The sequence below is a fragment of the Dipteris shenzhenensis genome, chromosome 17, assembly GCF_047967505.1.
Source record: "Dipteris shenzhenensis isolate YYH24624 ecotype China chromosome 17, Dip_SZ_1.0, whole genome shotgun sequence".
In the NCBI taxonomy this organism is placed as follows: domain Eukaryota; kingdom Viridiplantae; phylum Streptophyta; class Polypodiopsida; order Gleicheniales; family Dipteridaceae; genus Dipteris; species Dipteris shenzhenensis.
Genome location: NC_141612.1, coordinates 472550 through 487758, shown reverse-complemented (window position 1 = coordinate 487758; position 15209 = coordinate 472550). Strand labels below are relative to the sequence as shown.

The following is a 15209-nucleotide window of genomic DNA, read 5'->3' as shown; positions in this document are numbered from 1 at the left end:
TCCTCTCCTTCCACTCTATATTTCTTGCTATTTGCACCCGTTCTTTTTCTCCCCCTTTCTCATCTGTGGTAGGCGCACTAAAGTTACTTCACCTTGTTCCACTCCATATTTCTTGCTATTTGCACCCGTTCTTTTTCTCCCCCTTTCTCATCTCTGGCAGGCCCACTGAAGTTACTTCACCTTGTTTAAGTAGAGTTGCTTTCAAGCTCCAAAGAGAAGTGGACACTCCCGTACATTCGAACCATACACACAAAAGATTAGCTTGGTTTCTGTGTACAGCTGCTCGCCATACAAGACTTTCTAGATTTGTAGGGGCCTCAGATTCTCGGATAAATGTGGAAGACTCTGATAAATGAATACTTAAGGGTGGTCTCTGTCCACAGAAAGTAAACCTTAGTGTATTATCAGTCTGGAGCACTGAGCATGTTCTCTGCTAGCAATTGCTCCATTTTTTAAGTGCAAAGAACGCTGCCAACATGCAGAGAAGATAAGCTATTGCGCCCACAGAGGGGGCTCTCTGAATCTCTGATAGGATTGGAGGAGAAGAGCATGATAGAATTGGTAGCAAAGCAGATTAGAACTTAGAACAGAAGACGATGGTCAAAACTGTCCCTTAAAATCTGCAGAGCAAAGCCAAAAACTAGATCAGAACTTAGAGCAGATGAAAGAAGATGGGCAACCGTCCCTTAAATCTGCAGAGCAAACGGTGCCAACAACTGAATTTGTTAAAATGAAAAAATTGTGTGGGAAGGGAAGTGGCAACCGAGGAAGTTGACCCTGTAGATCTGCAGAGCAAACGGTGCCAACAACTGAAAATTTGTTAAAGAAATGTGGGAAAGATCAGTGGTAACCGAGGAAGACAGGAAGGTGTATCTGAGCAGAAGAAAGGTGCATCTCGAGGTACACTCAAATCGAGGATCATCTTCTCCCCAAGCAAGCATTTCTAATGAGGAAGGTAAAAAGGAGCATGGTCTCAGAATCTGTGCAGCTGTTGCAGCTTGTTTGAGACATCCATCTTCGTCCGTTGCAGCTTGTTAAGTCTCCATCTTCGTCCTTGCTGCTCAAAACAGGCTCCTACCGAGGATCCTCCTCCTCCTCCACCTGCAATTGTACCTCTTTCAGTGTACGCTCTATCTTATCTCAGCTCCACTCTTCATCTTCCTCCCTCCCTGTCTTCAGCAAACCACTCATTTTCCCTTTCCTCCCCATGCTCTTACCTCACCTGCTAGGAGCCTGGTTTTTCTGCTTCCTTCGCTTTGCTCTTGCACTGATTTGCTCAACAGGTGGGCGATTTTGCTACTTTGTTATGGGTGTTTTTGCATCTTCAACACCCACTCTATTGGTTGCTCTTCACCGTTTCTCCCTCCCTCTCTGTAGCAGCGCGAGAGGATGCCTGTCACTCGCGGAATTGTGGCAAGAAAGCGCGAGAGCTTCCACATTTTGATTTCACGTCTTCATTCAGAAACGTTCGGTCAGTTGCTAGAGACGCGCACCTGAAACGGGGTACACGTGCGCCTCTTCTTTGCAAGGTTACCCTCGCTTGTCTCGTATTTGTACTTCTCAATAAGAGGGTAGAATTTTGCAGATTGGCGCTGCCAGCTGCCCGCCAATTGAAGAATGTGGCGCTGATGATATGGTCTGAAAACCTGGCTTTCCTCGTGAAAGAGTGATCTGGCGATGAGTGCAGGAGATATCCGCCCTGATTTCCTATCCGTCAGAATCGAATTCCGTTCCGCTGCGGTACTGAACTTGGGCTGGGATCTCGCTGTGAGTTTGGAGTAGCGCGTGATCATTGATGGTCATTTCGTCAGTCGATACTACTAGAATGGGGCACGCAAGTGCAAGAACAGAGTTAACATCCAGACGGACTCTGCAATCAGCAATTGTCCTTAAAACAAAGCTCTGCCGGAGTGGAGTGCTGTTGAAATAGCCAACTCCGAGTTGAAAGAATCACAATAAGGCATTCTGCGCCTACTGTTAGAGCTCATAGATTCCCGGTAGACAAACTGCCTTTACCGTGAACGACCTTTATAGAATACATGACTACACTATCTACCACAACTACAATGTGAGATGACGTTTCCCAGGAACCATAAAGGTAGCATGCGTGCTTTCTCCCAACCCGTTCCGTCGTTTCGTTGTAAGTTGACAGTCGGCCTGTGGATTTTCTATCTGTGGGGCTTTTTTTGGTGTCCTTGACTGCAGCGCCATTATGTGTTGGAAGTCCGCTGCTACGTATTTTTACTGATGGACAGGGTGAGGAAACCTCCCTCTTGTATGGTCTTGTAGCCAGGATATGTTGGTGGAGAAAGAGGGAGTGTACAAGTTGGGCAAAGTTCGATTCTACAGTTTTGATTTAAGAGCAGCTGTGTCCTTTTACCACGGTATAGGCAGATCTTGTTATCTTGACGCAGAGAGTGCCAGCTGATGAGAAGGCTAGCATTCCAATCAGCGAGAAGTGCCAGTTTCATGAGGGCACAGAGTAGTTTATAACTTTTGCTCTCATTTGCCTTAATTAATATTGTTATTAGTTAGAGCACGTCGCTTAATATTGAGTATGTTTACAAAGTTCTCGAACATCAAGCAATGGAGGGTGAGAACCATCTCCTCACAGTGCCTCTTCTTAGTATTGTGCTTTCCGACTCATCATGCTTATCAAAGGCTACAACATCTTGCCATTGTATTTGTTCATCTACATGAAATCTCTTTATTTTCTCATGAAATTCACGAAGCCCTGGATATGCATCTAGTCATGTATTGTTATGGAACTTTACTTCCCACAGTTTTAACTGACTTACTAATGACTAGATTTTTTATATTATCGCCTGGGACCTGGATATGCATCTAGATCGTGAATTGTTATGGAACTTGCCTCCCAGAGTTTGTATCTGACTTACTAAGGACAAGATTATATTATCGACTGGCACCTGCCACCCCGAGAAGTCGCATTGTCTGTCATCTGTTTCTCCTCTATTTGCTTTTTTTAAATGCCTCTCATCTGAACTGGGGATTTTGGACTCGTATTTTTCAATATTGTGATAAGTTCTTGATGGGTTTGAATTTCTGCACGCCATCAAGCAATGAAGCATTTACAAAATAGTGGCAGAGGTTTAGTTGCCTTCTCTTTCATCCGCTTCTCCTGTATTTGATGTTTTATATGCCTCTCATCTGGATTGGGGATTTTAGTCTCTTGTATTTTCCCATATTTTGCTTTGAATTTCTGCATGCCATGTGTCGGTGGGGATGTCAGAGTAGCAAGTCCCTGCTATGGTTTTCAACCTTGTGACTGTCATGAGATGCACAGTGTTGTGTTTTCAGAGGATGATGTTCCTGGATTCATCTAGATATATATCCTAACGTAGCTATTCGTGACTCGATGAGTTTGTAAATGAGAACATGAGATTAGCTTGACAATTAGGGACTATGTTGCTTGCTTGAAGTGGAGATACTAACGAAGAGCTGGTGCTTTGCAGATTCTGTAGAGCTGGTCCGTTACAAATTGTAAAAAGGCGTCCTGGGAACCAAAATCATGACCTCTGTAGTTTGAAGCACGCCAGGATCCATGTTCTTGGAAATCATGGAAAGCCATGATGATGAGGTGTGTCCTGGGACTCTGGATCTGGAGAGACTAGACTTTATGGGAGACAATGATGGAGATGGACTGCAAGATGAAGATCTTAGCGATGATGACATTGATTTGGAAGAGTTGGAGAAGCGAATGTGGAGGGATCGTATAAGGCTAAAACGAATGAAGGAGCAACATAAATTCAAAGGTTATGGTGACAAACCTAAGCAAAGGCAGTCACAGGAGCAAGCACGCCGAAAGAAGATGTCACGAGCACAAGATGGCATACTTAAGTACATGCTGAAAATGATGGAGGTTTGTAAGGCCCAGGGCTTTGTTTATGGCATAATTCCAGAAAAAGGCAAACCTGTCAGTGGTGCATCTGACAACATCAGAGCATGGTGGAAAGAAAAGGTCAGATTTAACCAGAATGGACCAGCAGCCATTGCCAAGTATCAAGCAGAGCATGGTGCATCAGGGAAAATGGAAGGCAATGTAGTAACAGCTCCAACACCTCAGACTCTTCAAGAGCTTCAGGACACAACGTTGGGTTCCTTGTTGTCAGCCCTCATGCAGCACTGTGATCCTCCACAGCGGCGATACCCTTTAGAAAAAGGAGTACCGCCTCCATGGTGGCCAAATGGTGATGAAGAATGGTGGCCCCAAGTGGGTTTGCAAAAGGGACAAGGGCCACCTCCATACAAAAAGCCACATGATTTGAAGAAGGCATGGAAAGTAGGGGTACTGACTGCAGTCATCAAGCACCTTTTTCCTAACATCTCTAAAATTCGTAAACTTGTTAGGCAGTCAAAGTGCCTGCAAGATAAGATGACAGCAAAAGAGAGTGCAACTTGGCTTGCTGTTCTGAATCAGGAAGAGGCTTTGGCACGCCAGCAGAATGACATTCCAGATGTTTTGGGCAGTGATGGTGCACCAGCAGCTGGAAATGTGGGAACTCTTACATTTAGCAGTGCTAGCGAGTATGACGTGGAAGGTTTTGACGATGTTCCAAATATTTACCATAGTACCATAGATCAGAATGAAGAAACCCATGATTTTGACCCATTTGTGATGAGAATTCCCAAAGTGGAAGCTGATCCAATTGATGGAATCTTTACTTATTGTGACCACAGCTCAATTCCACTGCATTCTCCAGGGACAGCAGAACCTGGGAGAAAGAGGAAAGTTTCAGCGGAGTCTGTCGGAGCTATAAAGGCAGTATACACGTGTGCTTATCAGCATTGTCCATCTTCCAATGAGCTGAATGCGTTTCCTGATAGCTCTCTTCGGAATCTGCATCAAATAAACTGCTTATACAGGGAAGAGTCAAAAAATGTTGTGCAGAAGCTGGAAGATGTACAGGATACACTACATGCTATGCTTCCTGGACATTCTTTTCACACATATTCACATTCTGGAACTACTGTTTTTACTGGAAAGGGAGGTGGTGGGGTAGCAGTGCAAGAGATACCCAATCTCCTGCCTGCAGGAGGGCAACAGCCTTTACCTGATTTCCTTGTTAGTCTGTGTGGGGGTTTGCAGCATTTTAGTCAAGCAAACATGGCCACTAACAGATCGGTTGATGGAGGTGAACATTTAGATTTTACAACCGGACCTGATTTTCGAGGTAAGGAAACTACAGAGGTTACTATGGAAGATGGCACGATAAGTGGGCAAGAATTTATGAACAACCTTCAGGGATTTCAGAGGGACATAATATGTGGTAATCCTAGCAGGTTGTTGGAACGCTTTGATTCTGGAACTGATGCTGATTTTGGGTTTAGTTCTTATGTCCTCTGTGTTGATGCCACCAATACAGTGGATGGAGGTTTGGTCAGCCTCCCCTATGATCACGAGACGATTTGCCACTTTGGAGCATAGACTGTTGAAATAGTCATCCTTCTGGGACGTTGCAGGAGTCTTTAAGACGTTCATGTCAACAAGGACCTTCTATGACTCTGGAAACTTTGCATCAACAGAGGTAGATATTTTATGAATTGTAGGATATTGAGGAACTTTGCATCAACAGAGGTAAATGTTTTAGGAATTTTAGCAAAAGAGAGTGCAACATAGCTTGCTGTGCTGAATCAGGAAGAGGCTTTGGAATGCCAGCAAAATGATATTGCGGATGTTTTGAGCAGTGATATTGCACTAGCAGCGGAAAATTGGGAACTCCTGCTTTTAGAGAGTATGATGTGGAAGGTTTGATGATGTTCCAAATATTTACTGTAATACTTACAGATCAGGATGAAGAAACCCATGTTTTTTACTCATTTGTGACAAGAATTTCCAAACTAGAGGCCGATCCAAATGATAGAAGCTTTAGTTACTGTGATCACATTTCAATTACACTGCATTCTGCTGGGACAGCGGAAGATAAAATTTTAGGCGGAGCCTGTTGGAGCTATAAAGGCAGTATCACATGGGATTTTCAGTGTCCCATCTTTCAAGGAGCTGAATGGGTTCCCTGTCAGCTCTCTTCAGAATCTGCATGAAATCAACTGCTTATACAGAGAAGAATCAAACAATGTTCTTGTGCAGAAGCTGAAAGATGTACACAATACACTAAATTTAATGCTTCCTGGACATTTTTTTAACACATACTCCCATTCTGAAAATAAATTTTTTACTGGGAAGGGAGCTGATGGGGTAGCAGTGCAAGAGATCCCTGATCTCCTGCCTGCTGGAGGGCAACAGCATTACCTGATTTCCTGGTTAGTTTGTGTGGAGGCTTGCAGCATTTAGTCAAGGAAACATGGCCACTAACAGGTTGCTTATGGAGGTGGATATTCAGATTGTACTACCGGACTAAGTTAAGGAAGCTACAGAGGTTACTAAGGAAGATGGCACGATGAGTGGGCAACAATTTATGGGCCACATTCAGGGTTTTCAGAAGGATATATTATTTAGTACTCCTAGCAGGTTGTTAGAACGCTTTGATTCTGGTACTGATACCGGTTTTTGGGTTTAGTTCTTATGTCCTGTGTTGATGCCACCAATACACTGGATAGAGGTTTGGTTAGCATCCCTTATGAACAAGAGACAATTTGTTACTTTGGAGCATAGACATTTAAAGTTCTGTCATCCTTCTGGAAGGTTACAGTGGCCTTTGTTCATGTTACAATGACCTTCTATGGACGCTGGAAAGTTTGTATCAACTGAAAAATGTTTTAGGAATTTTGATCAGAACCGTTGCTGTATCATATATCTGATGCCTGCATTGATGCCTCCAGTGCAGGCTCTGAGAAAGATGTATGATTTACATTTGCCCAAGAACCAATCCAGCTAAAGGACAACTCGTCAGGAATAGAGGTGTAAATTACTCTTCGGGCAATGCTTATTTGCATGATCTTCACATGGGCATGTTTATATGCAGACCCAAATATGTCAACCTATGCTTAGTCGCATTTACACATTTTAAGTTTTGAATAATTCATTCGTTCTGTCATTCTTTCTTTCATTTATACATGTGTGTGTGAAATCTCTAGTAAGAGAACTTTGTGAAAAGTAAGCACAATAGGCTGAAAGAGTCCAGTTGACATGTAATCATATAAACTCCAATGTTAAGGACACTATGATCCCAATCATTAATGAAAAGGCATCAATAATGAATGCATGCAAAGCAATAAAGAACATGTTTACGGCAAAGGATACGTCCAAAGACATAATGCTTGAAAGTCGATTCAATGGATGGACAAAATTTCTAGGACAAAGCAACATTAAGAAAGGCAAAGGGTTCATGATGTAAAATAATGAGTCATCTGTAGTGATTGCAATGAGCTAGCAAAAATAGTGCCAAAGAATTGTCATATGACCTTGCTTGTGACATAGACTTGCCCTTGCAGTAAGGCTTTGTCAAGGTATAGTTTGTCCCATTCAGTGTTCGCTACCTTTGGTGATTTGTCGTCCTCATTTGGGAGTTTGAATGTCAATGATACTTTGATTTTATTGATGGAGATTCGTTTGCCTACAACCAGAAATGTATGTGTGCCAAGCTTGAACATATCGATGGCCTCTTCTAAGTAAACTAGCAAACTAAGTACAAAATTGGCCAAAAAAGCCAAAAAATAAAACCTTTTTAGCTCACAGAAATGCTAGTGGTCAAGGGTATGAAAAAGATCCAATTTAGCATGAGAGTGTCGTGCATATAAAGTACTTTGCATATAGAAAGTGTTAGTGAAGATGGGGTAAAATAGCCTACCAAGGTCTTTTTGGCAAAAACTTGCAATGTATTAGGACTAATTTCCATGCTGCACATGGGGAAAACATTACACCAGACGAGAGTGAAACACATGGGGAAAACATTACACCAGACGAGAGTGAAACACCATTAATTTGTTGAAGGTATTATATGTAGGCTTAAATCATGCCTCTCTCTATCAAAAATAAAATTAGGAAAGAGGATCAGAGTGACTAAAGAATGAGAGGGGAGCAAGGAGGCAAGCTCAAACACGCAATATTTAACTAGAAAGCTGTTATTTGATTGACCAACCGAAAGAAATGGTGGAGGACCTTAGAATTCCTATTACTGATTGAAGTGAGGAAGTTTGATTGATGTCCTTCTATGAAAGCAAGTATTTCTCTCTAACTCTTCATTGGAAAGAATACTCATATCTACCATCTCAAAATTTATGCTCATGTGTCAGATGGGCTCGAAAGAAAGCTTGATGCCCATGTCACAAAAATGTGTACTTAAAAAGTACTATGATGGAAATAAAGTGTATTGGCTATAGGGTCTCACCAAAATGTTGTTGAACATGTCTTGTGATGCCGTTGTTGATGAAAACAATAATTATAATAATAATCTCATAGCTAGTTGAATGCCAACTCCACCTCCAAAACTTTTGAAACCATGTCATGAGGCTACATTAGCTTGAGAGCAATCATTGGTAAGTACCCAAGAACTAGCTCATCAACTAGAGTTAATCATATTTCAACAAATAAATCTAGGTTAATAAAGGCAAAGCGCCAAACTAGAGTTAATTGCTAGCTCATCAACTCAGCACACCAACGAGAATTAATCACAATTCTACAAATAAAGCTAGTGTCAAGAAAGGCAAGTGAGAAACTATTGAAGTGAACTCGAATAGCATAGAAAGTTCTTATGTGTAGCTCAAGAGAAAGTGAATTGACACCACCTATACATTCATGGTAGTCTATATGATGGAAATCAATGAGGCAGCAACCTATCCTCAACCTATCAAGAAGTTGCAAAAGACCCATATTGGCAAGAAATAATGGATGAAGATCACTATTGCAGAATGGACAACTAAACATTACTCTTGAAGAATTGCCTAAAGACATCCATAGTATTAGAGGTTTATACAGTTAAACTCACATCTTATTAGCAAGTACAAAATCATGATTATTGATAAAGGATACTAACAAGAATATGAAACTAACTATGATGAAACTTTTGCTTTGGTTACCAAGATGAAGATTGATAGAACAGTAATTACCATAACTATGTGCTTTAATGTACCCATTTACTAGATGAATGTGAGGAATGCCTTTCTTAATGGGTAGATTTATATGGACCAAATAGAAGGTTATGCTTTTCCATATTAGGAACATCCTAAATGCATTTTATTAGAGTCTCTGTATGGCTCAAAATAAGTTCCCTACGTAATGAGGTGCCTGAATTGATGCATTTCTACAGCAACTTGATTTCCAGACTCCATCTACAATTCCTCATTGTAAATTCTCAAAATATTCTAGAGCATTGTTGTTGTAATTCGTTATGTGAATGATTTGCTTATGCCAAAATCACATGAAAAACTACTCGCAAGCAAAAATTGAAGTATAATTTTTCATAAAAGACAGAAATCTTTTGACCACCACATGTTGGATACTAATCCCTTTCACACTCTAATGGAATGTATTGTAAAGCTATCATATACATGCCCTCGCTGACACAAAACTTAGCCAAGACTGCCAATTTATTGTCAATTTTGTTTACTTTATAATCACTCAATTAGACCACCATTGTGCTATTGGTCTACTAAACCAATATATGCAGCAACCAAAGTGTATTCATCTTTTGTAGAGCATGTAGAGTGCTAAGATATGTAAAGGGAACCATTTAAATATGATAGGTAGTCAAAAAATCAATTACATTTATAGATGCGCGCTATGTTAGAAGCATTGATGACAAAAGACACACGTGAAGTCACATAAAATCTTCTGCAACTTAAGAGGGGGAATAATTGATGATAAGTTTTTCTCCAATTTTGCAGTTTTGAAATTTTGTTCCAAGTTTTTACGGACATGCTCATAGAAGCACTATTCTTTGTAATTTTGCTCCAACAACATTAGATGTAATTTGATATGCATTTTTCTTTCCTATTTCACCCTCACCTTATGAAGTCCAATTTAAGAGGGGGTGTTGCGATGTAAATTGCACTATCTGTGCACAAAAGGCAATATGTGCAATGTCAAATGGGGATTCACTTAGGGTTTAGTATTCATTCTTGTAATCATTTTAAAAGAAATGAGAGAGTGTCCATTTTGTATCTTGGCCTTCTCTCGTTGTGTCGCCCCTTCTTCTCTCTCTCTCTCTCTCTCTCTCTCTCTCTCTCTCTCTCTCTCTCCCCTACTCACGCACACAATTGGTCCTCAAATGCTCACGGAACTCATCTATATGCCACTTTGTTGAGCTATGTTCTTTGGCAGCCACTACTTTCCTAACCACATTTAGCTTCTCCCTCGCTTCTCCAACAGACCTTTCTAGGTTTAGACATAAAACATGCTTTGACAAAGGTTGGGTTTAAACGTTCTTAGCATGGTCTAGATTATGGATGATCCACTCCAAGCTTTCCTTTGTTATAATTCAAAGGGTTTGAGTGAGAATTTATATATTAACCTTGGTTTGACATACATGACTTTCACAAAGAAGGACTTTGAGAAAGCTTAATCTATGTTTCCCAAATAACTATTATAGCTAGACCCTTACAATCAGATTGGGATAGAGAGTTAACAAGTTTTGAATGAGGTAGATAGTTGAGTAGCATATCTTTTGTAAAACTTGAGTTTCTGAACCGTTTTTGCAAAATACTGGTTTGACATAGAGGGCTTTCACATAGCTTAATCATGTTTCACATAGAGGGCTTTCACTCCAGCTCAAACTTGTTGTGTACTCCGAACAAGATTGAATTTGCATAGGGAATACTAGAGTATGTTCCTATTTCCATTTCTCATATGAATGCACTTGTTGTGTACTTTGAAGAAGGTTGAGCTTGCATAGGAATACTAAAATTATCTTTCCACGCATTGAGACATGTTCGGTAAGTTAACACGGATGGGTAAATGGATGAAATTTATGAGTCATGGTATGGTTCCCCAAGGCAAAAGAAGGGGGGGGGGAAATTGCATGTGGTTATTTCCTTCTTCATCCACATGCAATAACAAATTCAAGTTAAGTTGTATGAATAGGGAATGGTGACATCCTATGAGGAAATCCCTTTAAAATTTCAATTAGAAGTGACGCTTCATCATCAGTTTGAGGTTTTGATTTTTGATAGTTGTAATGCAATTTATTAAGGCAACATCAATTATCAATGGTGCATGCTTTTGCTAGTGATAGTAAATTTCAATAGAAGAATTTCCACATGGAACTGTACATGTCAGCATTGCCTTTAGGCAGTGGTGTTGTGATCGAGTGGCCAATTGGATGTGGGGATTTCGAATAATTTCACTTGCCCATTAAACTTTATTGATAGTCTGGGTATGCAATGGATGTGGACTATGGGTGCCATGCCACTTATACTTTACACATTCTGGCCACCATAGAACTGAGTTTCAAGATTTTGTTGAGCAAGTGGGAGGATGCATGTTTACAGAGACGTTGGTGCCCATTGTTTGGGTAGCCAACTATGCCTAGAAAAAAGAGGGGAGAAATTGGACTCTAGTCAGCATCCACGAATGCACCAACTTGGAGTTTACATTTTTGGGCATGGATTGAGTATCCAAGAGTTTTCCATGTGGATGGCCTTAACTTGGAATTTCATTGGCTGTTATAACAAAAGACTTGGGCTTCAGTTTAAAACACTCTAAGGTAGGATACACATTTACCCACCAATCAATGAGCTATTTGTTTGCTACTCCAATAGCTTTATGCCATGTTGGAAAGGGCACCTGCTGTGCCTTTCACAAATGGGTGGCCTACATGGCATCCTATAGGCACTCATCCAAAAGTTTTTTTCGTCTGGTAGTCCACTATCACCCAAGAAAAAAAGATTAGTTGTCCAATCAGCTTAGAGGACAATGGTGAAAAGCTTCATAGAAGGTATTTACCGTCCCAACTGGTGTGAATTGTATTTGCACAAAAACTATTGAGATATCGAGCTCCACTTGTGATATGCCAGGGTGACCGTTGTGCATTTATGTCACCGACTTGTTAGCTGCAGATGCAGTTGGTACACCGCCCATGAATAATAGCTGGATGACAGCTATCTTTATGTACTCTAGTTAGTGGCTCAGTTAGTATGCCACCTAGGTTAGCTGAGTTTGATTTGAGACCCACATATACGGTTGACCTATTCCTTTTGTACTTAGAGAGAGTTCTTTTGGCTTTCACAACTAAGAAGAGGAAAACTATTTTTAGCCTCCACCTTTGTGTGTATTCCCCCATTGTGTATGTGAGAAAGCTGCAAGTGAGACTCCTTACTTCTCTCCCACTCTCTTCACATGGTATCAGAGCTCGGTTCGTGGTAAGGAGCTCAAGAAAGCAAACCAAGTTCATGGTGCCTTGGTAAGAGGATCAGTGTTGCTTTCCTTTTTCGAGTTTGGGAGCAAATCTCTGCAGGTAGCACAGTCGGAAAGTGCAAGAGTGCACTGTCTCAGATTGGGACGCCCTTCGCGGTGTGGCGAGAGGGCAGCATATGCTGCGGGAAAGGGGGAAGCCCTTGGTGACATTATTTTTTTGATTAGAGGCCATTTCGGGGCCCGTTTTGGTGGTGGAAGTTTTCTACATGCACTCGGAAAAGTGCCCTGTTTTTTGCTGTGTGACCACTATTTAGCAGGTCGGTGAAAAATTTCCACAGGAATTGCATCGTATGCTTGTGCGCAAAAATATTGGGAGTGACAGAATCGTTCTTATTGCCTGTTGATGCAAAATCGTCACTAGGAAGTGACTATGTGGTCAAATACCACTTTCGTCAGTTTTGCAGATTTGCCCTTGTGAGGCAGAAGTTGTGTTTTTTGCAGTGAGAGAATATTTTTACAGTGTTCTGTAATGGCGTCTAATGCTCTTTCACAGATAGTCACTGAAAAGCTTGACAAGAACAACTTCCAAGCATGGAAGTTTAGAATGACGAATTTCCTTAAGGGAAAAGGCTATTGGGAATTCATTACTGGAGCTGAACAAGAACCAGTTATTCCTAATGTTCCCAATCAACAAGAGTTGCAGGAATTTAAAGGCTGACATGAGAGAGTCAGAAAAGTTATGTACTGGATGTCTATCAGTATTTCAGATTCTATGATTGTGCATATTCAGGATGCAAGCACGCCGAAGGAAGTGTGCGATACTTTGACAAAAATGTATAGCACAAATATGCAAGCTAGGAAAATGCAACTCAACTAGGAGTTGCATAATGTGCAGAGAGAAAATATGAGCATCAATGACTACCACATGAAGGTGAAGAAGATTGCAGATGCACTTGCTTCTATTGGGTCGCGAGTGGAAGATGATGATTTAGTTTTTGTGACCTTGAATGGTTTAGAAAAGGATTATGCACAATTTCGTACATCCATTGCTGTCCATGAGAATTTTCCTGATTTTGAGGAGTTGATTGCTCTTCTTATTTCTGAAGTGTAGAGAAATGGTGGTGCATCTTCTTCAGGAGGAACTTCAAAAGAAACTGTCTTCTACTCAAATGTTGGAAGAGGTAGAGGCAGAGGTAGAGTAGGTCGAATTGGAGGCCGTGGCAGAAATCAGAATATGCAGCAAATTCAAGAAAACCAGTCCTATGGAGGAGGACATGATAACTTTAGAGGCAGGGGGAGCCAAAGAGGTCGTGGTGGATGGCAGAGAGGCCAAAATGCAAACAGCAATGTTGAATGCTACTACTATGGTAAAATGGGTCATATGGTTAAAGACTGCTATAAAAAGCAAAATGACTTCATGACTGGAAAATTGTAGCAAGGCAATTATGCATCCTCTAGTAGATAGGGTGATGATAGAAATGAGCATTTGTTTATGGTGCAACACATAGCCAATTCTGTGACAAGTGCTAAAGAAAGCAATGATGTGTGGTATGTTGACACAGGTGTGTCAAACCACATGATAGGTCATGCAGAATGGATGCAAGATGCAAGGAAAATGGAAAGACCAGGATTTGTGGAGACTGGTGATGATACTGCACACCCTATTGTGCAGATTGGTACTTGGTTTCTATTGGTTAAATGGTTGAGCACGGCTTGCAGGTCAGATTTAATCCTCATGGATGCTTTGTTGAGGATATGAAAAATAAAGGTTGCTTGATAGCAAAAGGGAAAAAGAAGGGCAGGATGTTTACGTTGGATGCGGACATGCCTGAATTGAGTGCAGCAATGTTTGCACATGGGACCGGTGTAGTTGCAAATATTGATATCTGGCATAAACTCATTGGTCATGTTAATGTACAGCGACTTAAATTAATGCAGGCCTAAAATATTGTTGCAGGATTGCCTATGTTCAAGGTTGCAGAAATGCATAAGGTATGTGAAGCCTATCAATTTGGAAAATAGGCAAGGAAACCATTTCCTAGACATGTTCAAGAGAGTAAGAGGCTGACAAAACATATGTGCCTCAGGATCTATGGAGCACTCTAAGGTGGATGGAACCTATGTGGAAACATGATGAAGAGAGTGCTCATGACATGTACCTCAAGTCAATTAGGTTCCAAGATAGATTAGCTTGGACTCATAAAGAGAATCTTGAGATAGTGCAAAGTGCTTGATTGATTTACTTCAAATGAACCTCCCTTTTATAGGTGAGGGTACTTACATCCATTTGCTTGCTCACATGTGGGATATCTCCTCCATGCCATGTGGCAGCTTTCCCTTTACTCATACCTTTGCTCTACATGTGCTCATGGCACCACAACTCTCAACACCTCCCCTTGGTGCCATAATCCTTTGGCTACTGCAAGGTGGTCAGATGTGAGTTACAAATCCATCACCTCCCCTTAGTGCATGCATTGCTACTTAAGGTGGTCAAGTGTGGTTTTTACATGTCAATACCTCCCCTGGGTGCTTTCATTGCTACTCTCAGGTGGTCAGGCTTGATTTACAAACTATAGGCAAGGTTGGCAAAGTTTTTTGTTTTTCAATACATTCCATTGATGTCACCTTTTGGCTCATGGCTTGATCATGATCCTGTTATCTTCTTCGCTTGATGCATGTTGCTTTGTTCTTCCATGTGCCTTGATGCTTTATGTGTGGATGCCATGCTTTTTGCTATGGTCATCTCATACACTTGAGCTTTTGGCATGCTTATGACAATGATGTGTGCATTCATGCTTTGATTTGTCATTTGTTGCAAAGGTCTTACCAATTGATTTCTTTCAATATTGGCAGTGTCTAATTGCATACAATGATTTTGCTCTGACAGGCACGTAGAGCTCGAAAAGACGATCACTTTTCCCTTTTGGAGCGTGTCCAAATT

At 41.1% G+C, this 15209-nt stretch overlaps 1 pseudogene across 5 annotated transcripts; it reads left to right on the top strand.

Annotated features, from left to right (window-relative positions):
- Positions 1-251: 251 nt before the first annotated feature.
- LOC147891498 (ETHYLENE INSENSITIVE 3-like 1 protein pseudogene) lies at positions 252-6972 on the top strand (annotated as a pseudogene). 5 transcript variants are annotated; one of them, XR_015542452.1, is made up of 2 exons: positions 252-900; positions 3474-6972. The product of XR_015542452.1 is annotated as an ETHYLENE INSENSITIVE 3-like 1 protein pseudogene, transcript variant X3 (transcript). The 5 variants fall into 5 exon arrangements; XR_015542450.1 differs by having other exon boundaries at positions 252-955; XR_015542451.1 differs by having other exon boundaries at positions 252-1283.
- The last annotated feature ends 8237 nt before the right edge of the window (positions 6973-15209 follow it).